The sequence below is a fragment of the Trachypithecus francoisi genome, unplaced genomic scaffold, assembly GCF_009764315.1.
Source record: "Trachypithecus francoisi isolate TF-2019V2 unplaced genomic scaffold, Tfra_2.0 Lachesis_group19, whole genome shotgun sequence".
NCBI classification, from domain to species: domain Eukaryota; kingdom Metazoa; phylum Chordata; class Mammalia; order Primates; family Cercopithecidae; genus Trachypithecus; species Trachypithecus francoisi.
This window is the reverse complement of record NW_022681464.1, coordinates 9,260,774-9,280,017: the sequence shown is the minus strand read 5'-3', so window position 1 is coordinate 9,280,017 and position 19,244 is coordinate 9,260,774. Positions and strand designations below refer to the sequence as shown.

The window sequence follows — 19,244 nt, the reverse complement described above, 5'->3', positions numbered from 1 at the left end:
GGTCCCCACCCATTGCTGCTGGCTGTGCGCTCCTGAGTGAATGGGCCTCTGATTCCCCCTGACCTTAGTTTCCTGCACTAGCAAATCAGGGGGTTGGGCGATATGCTCTGGAAGATCCCTTTCAGATCAAATTTCCATGATCCTATTATCTACTTCGTGCCCCGTTTCCCCACTTACAGAAATTAAGAAATAGGGCAGCATTGAAGATAATAGCTCATTTATGTCCTCTGAGGATTTCAAAGGCATTTACATATGGCAAGCAAAATGGAACTCGAATTGGGCTGGAGCTGGCCTGCTAAAGGCCTCCCGCCACAAGCCCCACTCATATGGGAGTGTAATGGGGTGCCCAGGCTCTGGGCTTAGGGGAAGCCCAAGGTGACAACTGATTCAAGGGGCAGTCGCTGATTCAAAGTCAATCTTTTCTCCACCAGGCCATGAGGTGGGCCCTAGCAGGCCTTTGGAATGGATTCTCCGGGAGGCAGGGCTTACCCTTCAGGATTTTTGCAAGAAAGCTGGTTTCTAACTGAGATTTCTTAGGCCTCAGTTTACTGCTAGGTGAGTGTTTCAGGACACCCTTAAAAGGAATAACAGCCTTTTGATAAGATGCCTGCTTTATCCCAGTTGAGGAGAGAGCATGTTGAGGGGAGGAGTGTGTGCACACCTCAAGGGGTTTGGCTCACTCATTAGCAAAGCCAAGAATTTCATCCTGGAAGCCCTCTCTGTGACTCAAGGGTTTTCTGTTTCTGAAAACCCTGAAGAACAGCATAGAAACCACCCAAATAGGTAGTGGCACAGCCAAGCCTCATTCGTTTTGACTAATGAGAGCCTCAAAGCTTTGCTATTTCCAGACATATGGTTTCTTGGCCTTAGCCAATGAAACTTTGGGAACTTGCTTCAATGAACAAAGAATAATGCCCTGCGATAACCACATCAGTTGAATGGCACTTCAGTATACGTGCTCAAAGTGCTTGACAAGTTTCTCTTTTCTGCACTTCCCTCTAGTCCTATTCCTTAAATTCTAGAAGCACAACATACGAGAGCCAAGAGGAACCTTAGAGGTGTGTTCACTCAGTCCTTCCATTTTCAGATATGGAAACTGAGTTCCAAAGGGGAGAAAAGATCAAAGGGAGGGATAGTGGCAAAGAATCAGACAGACCTCGGGGCTCTTGTGTGGAGTCCACAGAGATCTTTCCACGCCCACAGAAAAAGTGTAGACTTAAAGCCAGACCAACCTCTGCTGCTACCAGAATGGAAGCTCTCAATGGCATGAGTTTTGCCTGATTTGTTCACTGCTATATCCCCAGTGTCTGGCCCAGTGCTGAACATAATAAGTGCTCAATAAGTACTTGCTGACTGAACAAATGGGAATGACAACACAGTCTAAATCACTGGAGTCTAAATGAATGTGGCTTTACTGTGTTGTCAGCCAAGAACATCCCTCCTTCTCTGGGCTTTGAACATAGCCCTGAAAATGAGCAGCACTCTTAATTCTTCTACCTCCTTTGGCTGCAGAGGAAGCAAAGGCCAGGTCTTCTAACCTGCAGAAGAGACAGCTGTATTTCAGATGTTAAATATTGAAAGGAACACACCACAGTGCCCCCAGCCAGAGCTGCTGTTGTTTGCAGTTCTCCAGCCATCAGGGGCATATGCCTGCCTGGGGACTGTGCCCATTCTTGGCTTCTCTAGGGTTTCAGGGCTCCTTCACTTGAGACATCCACAAATCAGGATGCACCCTGTGGTCTCTGGATCCCTGATTCGCCCCTGCAAACCTCCCTCCTGTGTGCTGGTTGATGTCCACTCAGTGTACAGCCCTGTCATGGGCCCAGGGGAGGGGACACGGAGGAGAGCAGCTGTCAAGTCACAGCCCTGCCCATAGGAGACTTGTGGGCTGCTTGAGGAGCTAAGATTCTCACTGTCATCACTGTCATAGTGAGCTGGACTTGTAGTCCCAGCTGACTATAAGCTCCTTGAGGGCAGGAAACATACTTTTTTAGGTTGGGTCTCCTTGGACCTTCTGAGCAGAATTGAGGTGGTCACATGAATTTGTAGGGGCCACCATTGATGGCGTGACCTCCAGAGTCACCTTTCAGTGGGTCTGAGGCCCTGACTCTGCTTCCTAACCTTGCTTTCCTTTCTTTTTTTTCTTTCTTTTCCTTTCTTTCTTTCTTCTTTCTTTCTTTCTTTCTTTCTTTCTTTCTTTCTTTCTTTTGTTTTGTTTTGTTTTGTTTTGTTTTAGAGAGAGAGAGTCTTTCTGTGCCCTCCAGACTGGAGTGCAGTCACATAATCTCGGTTCACTGCAACCTCTGCTTCCTGGGTTCAATCAGTTCTCATGCGTCAACCTCCTGAGTAGCTGGGGTTATAGGCAGGGACCACCATGCCGGGCTAATTTTTGTATTTTTAGTACAGCTGGGATTTCTGCGTGTTGGCCAGGCTGGTCTCGAACTCCTGACTTCAAATGATCTGCCCGCCTCAGCCTCCCAAAATGCTGGGATTACAGCTGTGAGCCACTGTGCTGGGCTCCTGACCTGCTTTGCTGAGGACAAAGGTCTTCTGGGATCTTCCTGCGTTCCCCACCTCCACCCATGCACTTTTTACCAACCAAAAGTTTGCTTGGGTCAAAAATTCACAAAAGTTAACAACATTAAACAAAACATGTTTTGGTGTGGTCTAACAAACTTCAAAAAAAAAAAAAAGCTCTGAAGTCATAGAACACGCATTCTAAAGTAACTGGAGAGGGGCTCATTTTGTGGGCTCCCCAGAGGACCCTTCGCGGTGCTGAACGTGCACAGGTGAGGTGACTACCAGACATGTCATTTCAGGCCACCATCCCTCTAACTGGAAAAGCCCTCACATCTATTGCCTGATGCCTGGATTTTAGGATTGGTTTATAGCTGGATTCTGTTTTCTTCAGATGTGGCCAAAAGCGAGGCTGGAGGCACCGCAGCCTCTCCTTCGGTGATTCACATGGCTGCTCAGGACACTCCTGTCCTGAGGCTCTCTCTGCCCATCTGTGCTCACATACTGATGGAGGGTGGCCTTTTCTGAGGACCGCATGGCCACCGAGGGCATAGAACCCCCAGAAGAGTCAGGTCCACTGGATCTCTGGGCTCCTGCTCTCTGGGCAGGAGGCTTGGGGCCTCAGCAGCCAGCTGACTCTGTCTAGCTTTACTGGAACTTCAGGGTAGAAAACAGCCCTGGCCCAGGACTCAGGAGAGCTGGCCCTCTGGTCCCAGCTGGGTCTCTCCTAGACTCTCAGGGGTCTGTTTCTTCCTCTGTGACAGGAGAAACAGAACTCTGGGAGTCCCTTGCTTCTAATTCCCTATAAGTCTCTGGTTCTCCCGATATTCCTGCTTGATCACCGTTTCCTGTGTCTCTGCCATGCCCTCTCCAGGCAGCATCCTGCCTTCTTGTTAGAGGAGGGAGAGTAGAGTTGCTCTTTGGAACTTGACCTGGCTGAAGGGGAGGGGGTGTGGAAGGCAGGGAGTGGCCTAAGCTCAGACCTTGAGGCTCCCATGTGGGCTCTTCAGAGACCCAAGCCCCCAGTCAGTGGTCCCCACCCCACACTCCCTGACTCAGGGTCACGTAGGGTCAAGAGTCCAGGAGGTCTGTTTTGGGATGACCTATGTCTGTCTCTAGAAGTCTCTGGACGAGCCTCTTCTCCACTAATGAACAGATGTACCTATGTCTTCACAAGAATCTGGCTCTTTTTTTGTTTTTTTGTTTTTTTTTTTTTTTGAGACGGAGTTACAGGCTGGAGAGCAGTGGCGCAATCTTGGTTCACTGCAAGCTCTGGTTCCCAGGTTACACCATTCTCCTGCCTCAGCCTCCCAAGTAGCTGGGACTACAGGCGCCCACCACCATGCCTGGCTAATTTTTTGTATTTTTTAGTAGAGATGGGGTTTCACCATGTTAGTAGCCAGGATGGTCTCAATCTCCTGACCTCGTGATCCTCCCGCCTCGGCCTCCCAAAGTGCTGGGATTACAGGCGTGAGCCACCGCACCAGGCCTTGAAGAATCTGGCTCTTGATAGGCAGAGCCCCAAGTCTGAGGTCTGGCTGGGTGACTTTCTCATTTTGTGATCTTGGACATCTCACTTTGTTTTTCTTTTTTTTTTTTTCGAGACCAAGTCTTGCTTTGTTGCCCAGCCTGGAGTGCAGTGCTGTGATCTTGGCTCACTGCAACCTCTGCCTCCTGGGTTCAGGCGATTCTCATGCCTCAGTCTCTCCAGTAGCTGGGATTACAGGCACACGCCACCATGCCCAGCTAATTTTTATATTTTTTAGTAGAGATGGGGTTTCACAATGTTGGCCAGGCTGGTCTTGAACTCCTGACTTCATCATCTGCCTGCCTCAGCCTCCCAAAGTGGGACATCTCACTTTGCTGCTGGGTTTCCACATCCTCATTCAGTAGGGAAGCTCCAGCTTTGTGGCTCGATTTGCATGAGAGTGAGGGTGTGGGCAAGGGTAGGAATGACTGCAGGGGAGGTGGAAACATGGGGGTCACTCAGAAGGAAGTTCAAATCCCGAGAAGGAAAAGCCACATCTTGTGAACAGGCAATGGAGGAAGAGATAATTCTTGGCTAGGTGCGGTGGCTCACACTTGTAATCCCAGCACTTTGGGAGGCCGAGGCAGGCAGATCACCTGAGGTCGGGAGTGTGAGACCAGCCTGACCAACAAGGAGAAACCGCAATCTCTACTAAAAGTACAAAATTAGCCGGGCATGGTGGCACATGTCTATAATCCCAGCTACTCGGGAGGCTGAGGCAGGAGAATCGCTTGAACCCGGGAGGCGGAGGTTGCAGTGAGCGGAGATCGCACCATTGCACTCCAGTCTGGGCAACAAGAGAGAAACTCTGTCTCAAACAAAAAAAGAGAGAGCGAGAGAGAGAGAGAACTCTTGTGATATAGGCTTAAGCCCTCTGGCAGATTAGGGGGAGACAGCTGGGAACAGCTGACAATATGACCTCTCCCTTCTCCACAAGCCCAGCCCAGCCCCACAGAGGACTCTCATTCTCCCAAATAACCCCACTCAGATACGCATTTTATGATGAGGCCCAGACAACTTGGTGAGGAGTCATGGAGAATTGCTCACTGGTTTTCTTCTGCCCTTAGTAAACGGCAGTGCTTAGCAGTGCAGAATTTCCAGAACTTCTTCACAGCGCAGTGGTCCTTAAAGACGAGAGTCATGGCTGAGAGGAATAGTAGAGTTTCTGAAAAGTTTTAAACTTGGGAGCAAGGTGTTTCTTTTGAGGAAGGCTTAAATGTAGCTCCGTCATGAAAGCTTTTTCTCTGACCTTCCTAGTTCTGAGATTAGGCACATTCTTTTATTCATTCACATGCTCATTCATTTATTTTCTCAACATGTACATGTGGACTGCCTGCCATAAGTCCGGCACTGTGCTAGGTACTAGGGAAACCACAGCAAACAAAACAGTCTTGGAGAGCAAAAATCCAAGTCTAGCAAAAGGTCTTCTGTGTCTTGCTGGAAGGAACAGATTTTCTAACACTGGCTTAGGGCCCAGTCATCCCGCTGGACTCCTGAGATTCACAAGAGGAAATTCATCGTATACTTAGTTTCCAAGAAAAAAAAATCACCAAGCAAAATAACATTATGGACCTCATAAAGCAAACACAACAGGAAGACACTGGAGTTGGGTGGATGAAAGGCTCCTACCGGCTGCCCATCTGCTGGGGGATGTGGGATCTCTTCTTACAGATGAAGAGTTTTGGGGGTTTTCCAAGAACCTTGTGAAATATTTAGCTTCTTATTTAACTGGTTCAATTCTGCTCCCCCTCCCATCCTGGCTGTCACACCTGGCTCTCCAGGTATAGGGTAGACCAGATGACCTCTGAGGTTTCCATCTGCTTTAAAAGTCAATAGTTCAGTGATTTTTAGAATAATCTGAGGACAAATTAGAGGACTGCATTCATATTCAGTGTGGGAGGTAGGAAACAATTTGTCCATAGTAGTGACCTGAAAAAGAAGCTGTCTCCTTCTTGGAAAAGAAGTGGCTCTGGTTCTGTTCATTTGTGCCAAAGCTTTGCATTGACATTCTTTGAGGCAGGGTAGAATTGGTTATTGAACGATAGGTGGGTCTACTGGACCCATTGCCTTATGCCCTCCTAATCAGGCTGTCTCAGTGAAGAGGTGGCCTGTAACCTGGGTCTTAAAACCCACATTGCCTAAAGCTTCTGGCATGAAACAAGTTGTATTTATATGACTTTTGGCAATGTACTCTACCAAACTGGCTTTGGTGTCCCCACCAGCAGGCTGTGACTTTGTGCTTTAGTCAAGACCAGAGCCCAGATCCCCTGAATGTTAGGTTAGAGGTATGGTTCTCAAGCCTTCTTGAGTGTCAGAATCACTTCAGTGCTTGAGACAATTCAGATTTCTCTGCTCTGCTTTTGGATATTCATTGCAGTTGGTGTGGGGTGGTGCAGGCATTTGTACTTTGAACCACCTTCCTCCGTTGATTCTGATTGCCCAGTTACGGTTGAGAATCATCTGAGGCCAGTGAGTCTCCAAGTGTGGTGCCCTAGGCAGCACCCCCAGCTGGGAGGGGCTTGTTAAACATGCAGATTCCTGGGCCTCGCCCCAGAACCATGGATTAGAATCTCAGATTGAGTTTCAGACTTTACATGGGTAATTGTGATGCATACAAATGGTGGAAAACTACAGCTCTAGACCTCATCTGCTTCCTTGGACCTCCAGGAGACTTTGTGCTTGAGCAAAAACATCCTTTCCAGGCTAAGCTTATTGGAAGTTCACTAAATGCGTTCATCCTGGAAGTGTAGTTTAGGCCTGCCTGGTGTTAGCTGAGATTGGCTTGGGACATGGAGGCCTAAATAAAGAATAAAATATGTGGGTTTAAGCACTCGCTCTTCCCCCATTGCCTCCCTTTCTGCCTCCACCCCCTGCTCATATGATCACCCTAAACCCCCAGGATGATTGGGTGGGAAACGAAGACTTCCAGAATAGTGCCTGGTCATGAGATAGAGGAGCTGGAAGAAGCCCATGAGTACCCCACTTCCCTGTGCCAGGGTCACCTTGGTCAAAGCTTGGTCTGGGTTTTGTGTTCCCAGCCCCACTGGCCATTTAGGGAAAGCCAGCCAGATCTTCTGAGGCAATTCAATTCTGTTCTTTTCAGGACAGCTCTATGGAGTTGAGTCTTACTCAGTTGCGCAAGGCATCATGAAGTGCTTACTGTGTACCTAAGCCTGGCTGAGCATCAAAAAATGAGCAGCACACACTGAAAGTTTAGCACAACTGTCAGGGTTAGAGCCTAGAGCAAGAATGCCTGGGTTCAAACCCCAGCCTTGCCGTTCACTTGCTGTGGGACTTTGGGGAAGTCATTGAACGTCTTTGAACCTCAATATCCTCATGTTTCAAATGCATGATAACAGTGTCTACCTGATAGGGTGGCTGGGGGAATTTAGATGAGTGAGTACACATAGTGTTTAGAACAGTGCATGGCACATAGTAATTGCTTAGTGAATGTTTACTGTCATCATTTCTATGTGCCAGGCACTATGGTACTTAATTGGATTTCATGTGGTTTAAGTGTTACTATACAGAGATTAAGGATTCACGATCCTGAGAAATTAATCTATGTGCCTAAGTTTACTCAACTAATAAATGGTAGGCCAGGATTTGAATCTAGATCTCTCTGATCTGAAAGGCCATGTTTTTGTTTTCTACTGTGTGGATGCTCTGTGGACAAGAAGCTTGTTGTATCTAGAAGTAACTGGTTGTTTCCAGATACCCAGCAGCCAACTGAAGGATGGTTCAAGATGGCAGCATCCATCATCAAGATGGGCTGGCTGAGGCAGGGTGGCCTGAGCTGGGATTTGCTGGAGGAGCAGGGGGATAAGGCTGAGCAGAGGGTGTTGTAGAATCCTGGTGTGTGTGTGCTGGGGTGGTGGGGAGGTGGGAGAGGACAGGACAGGGAATAAGTTGATTGACTTGGGAAGAAGAGGTGAGACAGGCCAGCTTCTGGGAAATGTTGAAGGCCTGGTTGTGAAGTGAAGGGAGTCAGGGGATGAGAAATGCCTCAGAATCCATCTGCTGGTCAGTGAGGTGTTGCTTTAGGTTTGCAGGGCAGGATTCTCCATTCCCACTCCCTAACACACAATGTAGCCAGAAAACTTTGGCCTCGGGACAGCTCCTTGTTGGAGGTGGGGGCACTTTTCTAGCCTATCTCATTTAGTTCTACTTTGCTTTAGGTGGGCTAGAAACTCCAAAGGTAACTCATAAACAGAGGGCTCCTTATTCCTCTCATCCCATACACCCTTTTCCCGTTTCTAATAGACAAAATAAGACTGCATGCACATTTCAAGAGGTTGAGAGAGCCATTGCTTGCTTTTCGTCTTGAGATCTTGGTATCAGGGTAGAGCCCAGGGCCCATTGAGCACATTTGCTATAAATTAACACCAAGAAACCACTCTTGGGAGAGCTGCTGGCCCTCCACACACGCACACGCACACACGCACACATGCACACACACGTACCCTGGACTTGGGGATGATTCTAGTGGGGCTGGGGGCCAGAAGAGCTTCTTGCTGCCTGTGGACCCCTCAAGGTGAAGGAGCTGAGGAAGGCCTTGCTGCTCCTCTTCCTTCTGAGCATCTCTTTCCAGGCTCATCTACCAATCTGGCTCCCCACTTCCTTCCCTGCTCTGATAGAAGGAATATATAGAATAGTAATTACCATTTGTGAGGACCGTACTGGACCAGGCTCATCTAAGGTGTTCATGTGATATCCTTACCATCATCTCTATAGGCAGGGGAGGGGAAACATCGTTATTCTCAACTTACAGATGAGAAAACTGAGGCCTTGAAGGGCTAATCATTTTGTCCAAGATAAGGCTAATAAGGTGCTGAACCAAAATTAGAAGCAGGGAAATCAGTCTGCAGAGCTATGTCCTCAACCAATTCTTTACACAGGTCTAGTTCCCATGGGCTGAGGTGGAAAGAGAAGGAGGTTTGGGGAGACCCTGCTCCCCAGTCAGGGTCTGTGATGAATAGGAATGACTTTTCCGTCCCTGGCTATAGGGAAAACGTTGTGTTCAGATTCAGGATCCAAGAGTGTGTCTGGTCCCAGGTGGCAGTCATCACTATTTGCCACCCTTCTCACGCCTGATCTTAAACTTACCAGGTGTGGGTGAGGCCTCCCCAAACTGCCCCATGCCAAATGCTAAGGGGATCAAGGAATAGAATAAGATACCATCTGTGTCCTCATTCTCTTGAGCCACTCTCTGGGTGGCAAGACCCAATGGACATTAGTGATGTGACAGAGGTTGAGAGGAGGCAGAAGGCCATTCCAGAGAGATTTTGAAGGCCAAGATCCCACCAGCTGTTGGAGCTCAGGGAGTGTGAGGTCAGCATGAGCTTTGGAAGCCAATGGGAATCAGGTACAGGAAAAGGAGGATGGGCACATTGTCGGGGAGAGGAGTTGTATTAGTCTGTTCTCACACTGCTAATAAAGACGTACCTGACACTGGGTAATTTATAAAGAAAAAGAGCCACAGTTCCACATGGCTGGGGAGGCCTCACAATCCTTACAGAAGGCAAAGGAGGAGCAAAGGCACATTTTACATGGCGGCAGGCAAGAGAGTGTGTGCAGAGGAACTCCCATTTCTAAAACCATCGGATCTCATGAGTCTTATTCACCATCATGAAAACAGCTCCCATGATTCAATTATCTCCACCTGGTCCTGCTCTTGACATGTCAGGATTATTACAATTCAAGATGAGATTTGCATGGGGACACAGCCAAACCCTCTCAGCAGGTCATGGGAGACAGGAGCCGAGCATGCCCCTGGCCAATGAGATGGCCCACTGCAAGGAGGGTCACGGGGCCTGATGAGGAGGAAGGGTAGCCCAGGCCGGCAAGGAGGCTCTGACAGTGCAACCCCATCACAGAGATGACCCAGGCCTTGACTGGATTCTCAGTCATCTCAGAGAGACTCAGTGAGGTTCTCTGGTTAAGGGAGAAGTTAAAGGGGATTGGACATTTTAAAAGCATTTCTGACTAAAAGAGGATTTTGAACAAACAAGATCTTTCTGACTGAAAGAGGATTTTGAGCAAACAAGATCTTTATGAAGCTTGGATGATATCCTGGGCATGAAGCCCCCACCTGGGCACCTGGTACCCAGCAGACAGCAGTTGTTAGTATTGATGATAAGCCTCTCTGGGAAATAAGAGCTGAGACAATGGTTTGAGAACCCTTCTGAGAAGCACTGGTGTTTCCCAGCTTGAGGTGGACTTTCTTCCCAGTGATACAGATGAAGAGACCAAGGACCAAAGAGACCAGTGATTGGGTCAAAGTCAAACAGTGACAAAGTGGCAGGTGGAGTTTGCCTGTGTCCGAGGCCCTTTCTATTATACTACAGCATCCTCGCTGCTCAGAGAGACTTATAGATAGGCTGAGACACCCATGGATTCGTTGTTTACTCTTATTCATTCAACCAACAGCTGTTTATTAAATACTGACTCCCAACATACTAGACTTGGTCCCATGTCACTTCTGAGAGCTGACTATAGGGTCCCGGATGGGCCACATCAGGAGATGTCCTGAAGATGAGGCCCACAGTTCCTTTAGGGTAGAAGAAAGGGACTGGCATCCACACAGACATGAACCCTGATGACAGTGCTGGTGGCTGGAGGTTGGCTGCAAGGCCTCAGGAACTAGACGGGGCTATACTTCAATACTGCCAAGTTCAGAGGCACTCAAGGGTCCTCCATGGGGCCCTCCTGAGGATGCTATTAGGGTGGCAGCATAGTATTCTGGAGAGAGCCCGGTTTGAGATGTGGTGGTAAGTTGTTGCACTCATCCGGCCACCCACTTGCTGTGCATCCTGGGGCAAGTCACTTCGCTCTTCCTGCCTCAATCCCACCATTGCTCAGCTGAGAGTAGTAAACCCACCACTACCCCTCCCAGAGGCTGCATAAGGACCCAGTGAAATAGTGCCCAGGGCAGCCTGAAAATACTGACATAAAGGGCATCATTGTCATCTCAATGAACTCCACGTGAGGCCACCTTAGTAAGCCCCCTTCCAGTTCACCCCACATTCTAGCTTGTTGCAGGCCTGGAAGGCAGTGACACCGTGTGAGGACACATGACCATGGTCACAGGCAGGTGTCTGGGTTCCAATGGGAGGGGCTGACCTGAGGGGTTGGGGGTCTCCTGTTAGAATTGGGGGGCAGAGACGCAGGAGGAGGGAGCTGAGCCTTCTTGGGCTCTGGCTAATAGGAACAAAAAGCTTCTGTTGCCTGTGGCCAGACTGTTTTAGCCTTACTTGTTAAACCCCATACATTTTGAGAGCGCCAAAATCCATACATTTCCTTTATTCTAACCACACTGCGGTGCTATTATGTAAGGGTTGTGTGGTGTCCGGGAAGCCTCCTGGGGCATAGGAACAATGAGTTTGCTCACCACTGTGGCCTCCACTTCTCCCTTCTTTTCCCACAGCCTCCTAATAGCACCATCATCAGCCTCACTCGGGGAGGAGGACCCTCCTGCTGGGAAACCGGAAGCTCTGTGTGTGTGTGCGAGTGTGTGTGAGGGCGAGTGGGTGTGTGTGTGCACAAGTGGATGTGTGTGCATGTGTGTGCGCGTGTGCATGCGCACACATTGGAGGACGTGTCAAAGGGTAGGCTAGAAACTCCAAAGGTAACTGGTAAACAGAGGGCTCCCTCATCCCTCTCATCACACACCCAGGTAAGCAGAAGGGCCTCCTGCCCCATTCTCTAGGCCCTGCCAGAGTGTCACCTTCTTCATGGGCCTCTGGGGCCTTGAGCTTGATCCCTGGCTATTGGACTGGCAAGGCTAATGCCCAGCCAAAGGCCAGAGAGAGGGTAACACTGTGCATTTCCACAGAGCTTGCCCAGTGCTTTCTAAGATTCCATTCCTGCCCTTCATCTTGACAGTCATCTGGAAGGCGGCTAGCCTGCCAGGTACAAGAGGAACTGGACAAGAGTCGCCCAGTGAGTCGTGGGGTCTCTCCAAGACTCTTGACAGTGCCCCACAGTGTCCTGCTGTGGAAGGACTGACCTGCCTGGGTGCATCCCGGGGAGCAGGTCACTGCAATCATGTCTCTGGCTGTTGATGACCTAGTTGAAAGTGACAGCGCAGTGCCTGGACACTGAGGGCTTTATAGATCCTCAGTGACCTTGAGGCTGACAGCTGAGTGCCCCCACACTGGCCACTCAGGCTCCAAGGATAGCCCACCAGAGGCTCACAGGTGTGTAAATGGCACTTTATGGCTCTCAGGACAGGGCTTTCCCCAGGATCTCTACAAGCTTTGGGGGAATTGTTACCTGAATCTTACACGTGGGGAAGCAGAGTTCAGACAGGCTCAGTGCCTAGGCCAGATCGTATAGCCCGAGAAAGGCAGAGCTGGGGCTCGCTAGCCCTCAGACCCCCCTGCTACCCTCTGCCCCAGACCCCGTGCCCCTGAGCCCTCCTGGCAGCTGCCTGTTTTCCCAGAAGCAGATGGACAGTCGTTCCGACAAAGGGGCTGTGTGGCGCCCGTGCTGTGGTTCCCATGGGAAACCCAGGCCCCTCATGTTTCTAATTACTCCTGGTGTTCTTTTCTTCCTGCAGCAGGAGCAGGGCCAGGCTGGGGCATTCTTGTCATCCCTGTCCCCCACCTCCCCTCCCCACCATGGGTCCCCTTATGGAAACTTCTCATACACAAGAAGACCGGGGCCCAGGCAACTTGAACGAGTCCCGAGAAACTCAGGGGCCAGCCAGGAAGGCTTTTTTTTTTTTTTTTACCAAAACAGTTTTTTTTTCCAATTATTTAATTAATGAATTTTTATGGTGGGAAAATATGCATAATGTATGATTTGCCATTTTAACCATTAAGTGCCACAGTTTAGTGGCATTAGCTGCATTCACGTTGCTGTGCTATTATCTTCACCATCCATCTCCAGAACTTTCTCATCTATCCCAATGAAAACTCTGTCCCCATTAGACATGAACTCCCCATTCCCCTCCCACCAGCCCCTGGTAGCCTTTATTCCACTTTCTGTCTCTATGAATTTGACCACTCGAGGCCCCTCATGTCAGTGGAATCACACAGTGCTTGTCCATCTGTGTCTGGGTTATTTCATTCGGGAGAACGTCTTCAGGGTTCACCTGTGCTGCACCCTGTGTCAGGATTTCAGTCCCCAGCCAGGTGGCTTTATGCCTTCTCTTTTGCTCTAATTCTTTGGTTTTTAAACTTAAAAAAAAAAAGCAATGGAATCCTTCCCCATCTTTTCCCCCTTCAAACAGAGTCTCATATGGAGGTGTAGTAAATACAGCACACAAAAGCAGCAAGGCTCTGGCTGAATTGGGGGTGCTAGAGACCCTTCATCCTAAACCTGGCATTCCTGGAGACCCTTCCTGGGGATGGAAGGGCCTGCATGCCCAGAGAGGGGGCGATTTGATTGATATGGGTCATGAGTGAGAAGCCCCTTGAGTCCGACATCTGGCCCTGAGGGCCTCCCCAGTCGCCGCGCTTCCCTACTGCCCTCCTGGCTTCCCTCCTAAATGTCCTCTTCAGGTCTTGGGCCCCAGCCAGGCCCCAGGCCCTTTTAACACAGGTGGAGGACCAGAGAGAGGCACAAGCATGCCTTGCCGGGGGATTTGGGGTTTCTTCCTGCAAACCTCGCCCAGGCAGGCTTTATCTGCATCTGCCTGAGTCTCTTCTGGCACCCTCCCAACTCCTCCTGCCCTCAGAGGCCCCAGGCTCCTTCCAGGCCGCCCTGGCATCATTCTCTTCTGCTGTCACTGGCCACATCTATATATTGACTCTGGACAGTTCCTTTCCCTTTCATCAAAAATACTTGTCCTGGTTGGACACAGTGGCTCACACCTGTCATCCCAGCACTTTGGGAGGCCGAAGTGGTTGAATCACTCGAGTCCAGGAGTTCAAGACCAGCCTGGGCAACAAGGGCAAAACCCTGTCTCTACTAAAAATACCAAAATTAGCTGGGCATGGTGGCACACACCTGTAATCCCAGCTACTTGGGAGGCTGAGGCAGGAGAATTGCTTGAACTCGGGAGGTGGAGGTTGCAGTGAGCTGAGATTGTGCCACCGCACTCCAGCCTGGGTGACAGAGTGAGACTCTGTCTCAAATAATAATAATAATAATAATAATAATAATAATAATAACAACTTGTCCTTAGCTTCCATTTCCTTAGCTCCTTGTAAGAATTGCGCCGTTATGTGAGCTGCTGCATGGGTTTATGCATCCTAGGAGTTCTCTTGTTCCCAGCAATTTTATGTTAAGGTGAGACCCCATGACAGGACAAGTGGGGGCAATATTTTGAGGTGGGAGCAGCACATAGGGCAGAAGCCCTTTTGAGTGTCCCTCCAATCCCTCCTGGCAACCATGGACTGTGCTTACATCAAACAATTGAAGGTTGATCAGAGTTCCAGGCCCTAGGCTGAGGGCTGGGGGCTGGGGAAATAGCAAAATAGGCTCAGTCTCTGCCTTTGATGAGACTGTACAGTTTTGGGTGAGTGACTTCATCTTCTTTTGCCTCCATTTTCTTATCTATGAAGTGGATGATAATAGCTCAGGGGGCCTGAGGGTGAGATGAGGCAGTGAGTGTGAAGGGCTCAGAACAGAGCTGGGCCTGGGGTCATCACAGCAAACCTCGGCTGCTCTGAGTGTCACCCTCACCTGTGACTGAGGGGCCCATGGGCTCCTCTTGGCACCTGTTATTAGGCCCCTGGCTTCTTAAGAGCCTTGGCAGCAAAACGGTCACCTCTCCTTCGTGTTCACTTTCAGTTCTCTCTAAAATCAACACATAGTGTGCAAGGGCCTGACATTAGTTGGGTACTTTCTCTGTGTCAAGAATCTCTGTGAGGTAAATGTTAGGATGCCACTTAATGGACAGGAAAACTGAAGTTCCGTGTGGTTAAGGAGCATGGCCGGGACAACAGTCAGGATGTGGTAGAGGCCATGGTGTGGCCCTGGACTGCCTAGTTTTGAACTTTGTTCTTGGCAGGTGGAGAGGAGAAGCACAAGCATAAAGGAAACAGAAGATGCAGCCTCTTGTGGAGATATTTTTGTCAGGGATGTTTGGAAGCCCCCCTAATGGGACCTCAGACCCCACCTGTGCTCTGGACTATTAGACCAGATTTTGTGGGATGTTGTAAAATTCTGCTCCTGTGACTTGGAAATAAATTTCTTTGGGGGCCTCAGTTCCGTTTATTTGAAGTTAGTTTAATAATCTTTTTTTAAAATTATTTTTATTTTTTAAAATAGAGTCTCGCTCTGATGCCCAGGCTGGAGTGCAGTGGTGCAATCTCAGCCACTGCAATCTCCGCCTCCCAGGTTTAAGCGATTCCCCTGCCTCAGCCTCCCAAGTAGCTGGGACTACAGGCACGCACCACCATGACTGGCTAATTTTTGTATTTTTAGCAGAAACAGGGTTTCACCATGTTGGCCAGGGTGGTCTTGATTTCCTGATCTTGTGATCCGCTGGCCTCGGCCTCCCAAAGTGTGGGGATTATAGGCGTGAGCCACCGCGCCTGGCCAAGAATCTTTTATGTGCAGGGATTGTGAGAGAGTCAAAGATGCAGAACCCCGCCCCTGCCTCAGGGCATGGCCAGGCACCTAGGAGGAGGCAGCAATGCATCTTACATGTACTAGGAGAGGTTTGAATACGGTGACTGCATCAGAATTCCAATCAGCACATGGCCTGATCATGGATTATTTAAATTGCAAATATATTCATATGAAATATCTGAAGAAGGTATATAATGTACCCTTTTTAAATTCACATCTTTAGCAAATAGCCTTTAATGAAAAAAAGTTTCATAGAGCTGAGATGGGAAACTTGAGATTGACAGTTCATGTCATCCTCTTTCTCTCCCTTCCTTCAACAAGTATTTATGGGAACTCACTATGTGTCAGGCATTGTGCTAGACACACAATGATGTGTGTCCTTCAGTGAGGCCAAGAGAAGAGATGAATAAAAAGCAGTAACAGCTCCCTAATGGCTCTGTGTGGAGCATCCTGAGAACCCATAGAAGGATGCTTCATAAGAGGGGGTTTTCTGGGAGGAAGCAGTGTGGGAGACGTGCCCTGAAGGACAGAAGTATTTTGTTAGATGAAGGAGTGGAGGTTGAGCTAGGGAACCAGGGAGAGAGTATCAGGTAAAGGGAGAGGCACATATGAAGGCTCTATGAACCAAATGTATGGGAGATCAGAGGAGGGTGTCATAAATTTTGCCTAAGGGCAAAGACAAGAGAGATCAATAAAGGCTTCAGGGAGGAGCTGCTATGCGATGGGGCATTGTGAGATGAATAGGAGTTTGATAAACAAAGGTTGAAAGCACTCTGGGCAGAAGGAGTGGGTGGAATCCATAAATGCCTGGTCTATTTAGCGTGTGATGTTCAGGCCACCATGTCTAGAGCAAAGGGTACAGGAGGGTGGGACTTGGCCTTACCAAACATCCAAGAAGAAGTTCTGGGGCAGGAAGCCTGCTATGGATGGTGGGTGGACTGCACAACAGAGGTGGTGCATGATGGAGAGGAGGGGCGGGTTTAAGAGGCATTTGGGAAGAGGGTGAGGGGTCTTGACAACTGCTGAGTTGCAGATGTTGAGAGATGAGGCCAGTGCAAGATGGCCCTGAGATTGCATTTGAGCTAACTGCTCTTCCAGATCTAATGCCGGTTGCATTAATGCTCCAAGGCACATCTCCCGCATCAAACTGTTTATTGATTTATATTGGGGGAGCAAGTTTGAGGTCGTGGTTTCCAAAAGCAAGGCAAGGTCCCTGCACATTCCCTTGGGTGCCCTAGCTGTAGTTTACACACACCATAGTTTTTCCCTTTGCCCATACTACAGATGGGAAAACCGAGGCGTGGTGGCTGCTGAAGGCCACATAGCAGTTTGAGTCAGTACCAGGGACAGAATCCAGGCTCCTGGACTTTTCAGCCTGGGGCATGTCCTCTAGCACATTCATCCCCCTGAACACCGCGGAGGGGCAGCGTGAGAAGTGGTGGGCTTTTGCACTGCTTTCTGTAAGTCACCACCCAAACTGGAAAGGCTTCGGGGAGTTTGGAGTAAGCTCTGAGGTGTCAAATGATCCTTCCATTTGACATATGGTCCACTTGTTCCAGTTTCATTTAAGATGAGGCCAGCAAGCAGGGCCGCTCTTTGTGAAATAAGAGTTTGATAAACAAAGGTTGAGAGCATTCTGGGCAGAGGGAGTGGCATGAACTCATACATGCATGTTCTACTTAGGGTGTGATGCTCAGGCCACCATATCTAGGGCAAAGGGTGCCAGAGGGTGGGACTTGGCATCATGAAGCATCCAAGAGGAAGTTCTGGGGCAGGAGGGCTGCTATGGATGGTGGGGCTACACAAGGGAGGGGGTGCAGGATAGAGAGGTGCCCCTCCTATGAAGCACCCTCCTGCACTCCTGTCTAACCTACCTTCCACTCTTCCTCCCCAGTGTGGCTCCGATGAATAAGCAGCTGAAAAAAACCATATGTCAAATGAAGGGACCTCACTGTCTCCAGGGCTCACCTGCTCCTAATTAGGCCTGGAGTAGGGAGGGAGGGAGGCACCAGAGGGCATCAGCCAGCATCTCTTCCCCAGGTTGTGTGGGTGTTGGGGGCAATGAAGGAAAGGGAAGGCTTAGGGGCCTCATTGTCCCTGCCGGGAGCCCCCAGACCCCTCCAATACTCTGATTTTACCCCGTAATATAAGAGTTGCTGGAAACGCTATCATTCTGGCAAGTCACTCAGTCAAGGAAAACCTCTTTAATCTCTTTTGGGGTGCATCTAGTCCACAGGTTTTTAAGCTTGTTGACCGTACTTGTCTCCACTTTGACAAACACAAAACCCTCTCCTTAAACTTAACTTGAAATTTAAAAGAACAAATCAATCTCATGAGACAAAGTGCTGGTTTCTTTTCAGGGCTTATATCTTATTCTTCCAGATTCTAAAGGCCTCTACTTACCCTTACACCCACTTTCCCTCCCCTAGTCCATTTTACAGATGAGGGAATAAGTCCAGAGAAGTTAAGTGACCTACCTGAGGTCACACAGTAATGGCTTCTGGGCCTGGCCAACAGCACCGCCCTCATTTCTTTCTCTTGACCCCTTCTCATCCCACCAGCCTCACAGGGCAAAGTTGCTCTTTGAAGCCACCTTCAGAATTCTTCTCCTTGCTCCCTGAGGCCCTCCCCACCAACTATGAAAGTGTGGCCTTTCCAGAGGTGGCCAGTGCAGTCAGCCACCCTGGGGAGCTAATGTACTTTCTGAATCTAAAGTGACATGTGACTTCAGGACCACAGACAGGGGAAGAGGAGTTTGGTACAAGGGATCTGTTTTAGGGTCCCTCCAAGAGATGCCTAGGGGCAGTCCTGAGAGGGCACCCCTTGCTAAACTCCTACCTTCAGAAGCCATCTGCATGGCTGTCCTGCCCCCAGGGTCCTTGGCCCACTGGGACTTTGCTGCCAGCGGCCCTGCTTGCTGGCTTCATCTTAAATGGAACTGGAACGTGAGAGAAGAGATAAGGCTCCAAAGGCAGAGGCCACCTCACCCCTAAATGCCTCCTGACTACTGGCCTCACAGTTTCCCCATCCATGAGCTGTGCTGTCAGGTTAAACTTTTTAGAAACTGCCCACCCACTGGAGGCAGAGTGCAGGGGCCTTGAACCTCTGCCTTCCTCTCTACCTCCGTGTCTCTGCCTTGGTTTATTCTGCTATAAAATGGAAGACTGGATGGTCTTTCTGCTGCCTTTTGGCTGTGCCAATCTCCTCTCCTGTGGCATCTGGCACAGCTGGTGCAGAACCTGGGCTGGGGCCTGGAAGGGCATCTTGGAAGATGGTGCCCATGGGGGCTGTCGGCCTTTTCCTCTGGCAACTGGGGGAGTGTGTGCAAGGGACATCCAGTGGGCTGAAGGAGGCCCAGAGGAACTTGCTTAAGGTTTCTTTGAGAAGGAAGTGACAGTAATAATGACAATAACAACATCAAGAACAAAGTAGGAATAGTTTTGGTGGACGCTTGCACAGTGCTTGTGGTGTGCCAGGCATTGTTCTCAGGGCTTTACCTGTGTGAACTCTGACCCAGCCGATGGATTTCTTCAGGTCCTAGTGCTTCATCCTTCGGAAGCTGCTGCCTTAGGGAGTTGCTGTGCTCGTCGCTGGGGGGCTGGAGAATCTCCTATGGCTGGGAGCTGGGAGCAGGGACTTCTGAGGTCTCCAACCCCCAGTATCTGAGACTCTGGAG

General features: G+C 49.5%; 1 protein-coding gene across 5 annotated transcripts in view; it reads left to right on the top strand.

Annotated features, from left to right (window-relative positions):
• Positions 1–19,244, top strand: part of RNF165 (ring finger protein 165) — a 127,432-nt gene that overhangs the window by 27,747 nt on the left and 80,441 nt on the right. The window contains exon 1 of one of the 5 annotated variants that reach the window (XM_033177841.1): positions 14,430–14,510. The exons of 3 other annotated variants lie outside the window; for them this stretch is intronic. The gene's annotated coding sequence lies outside the window, so the exon portion shown is untranslated. Of the gene's footprint in view, positions 1–14,429; positions 14,511–19,244 lie in introns of those variants that run through there. One more of the 5 variants, XM_033177842.1, reaches the window with a different exon arrangement.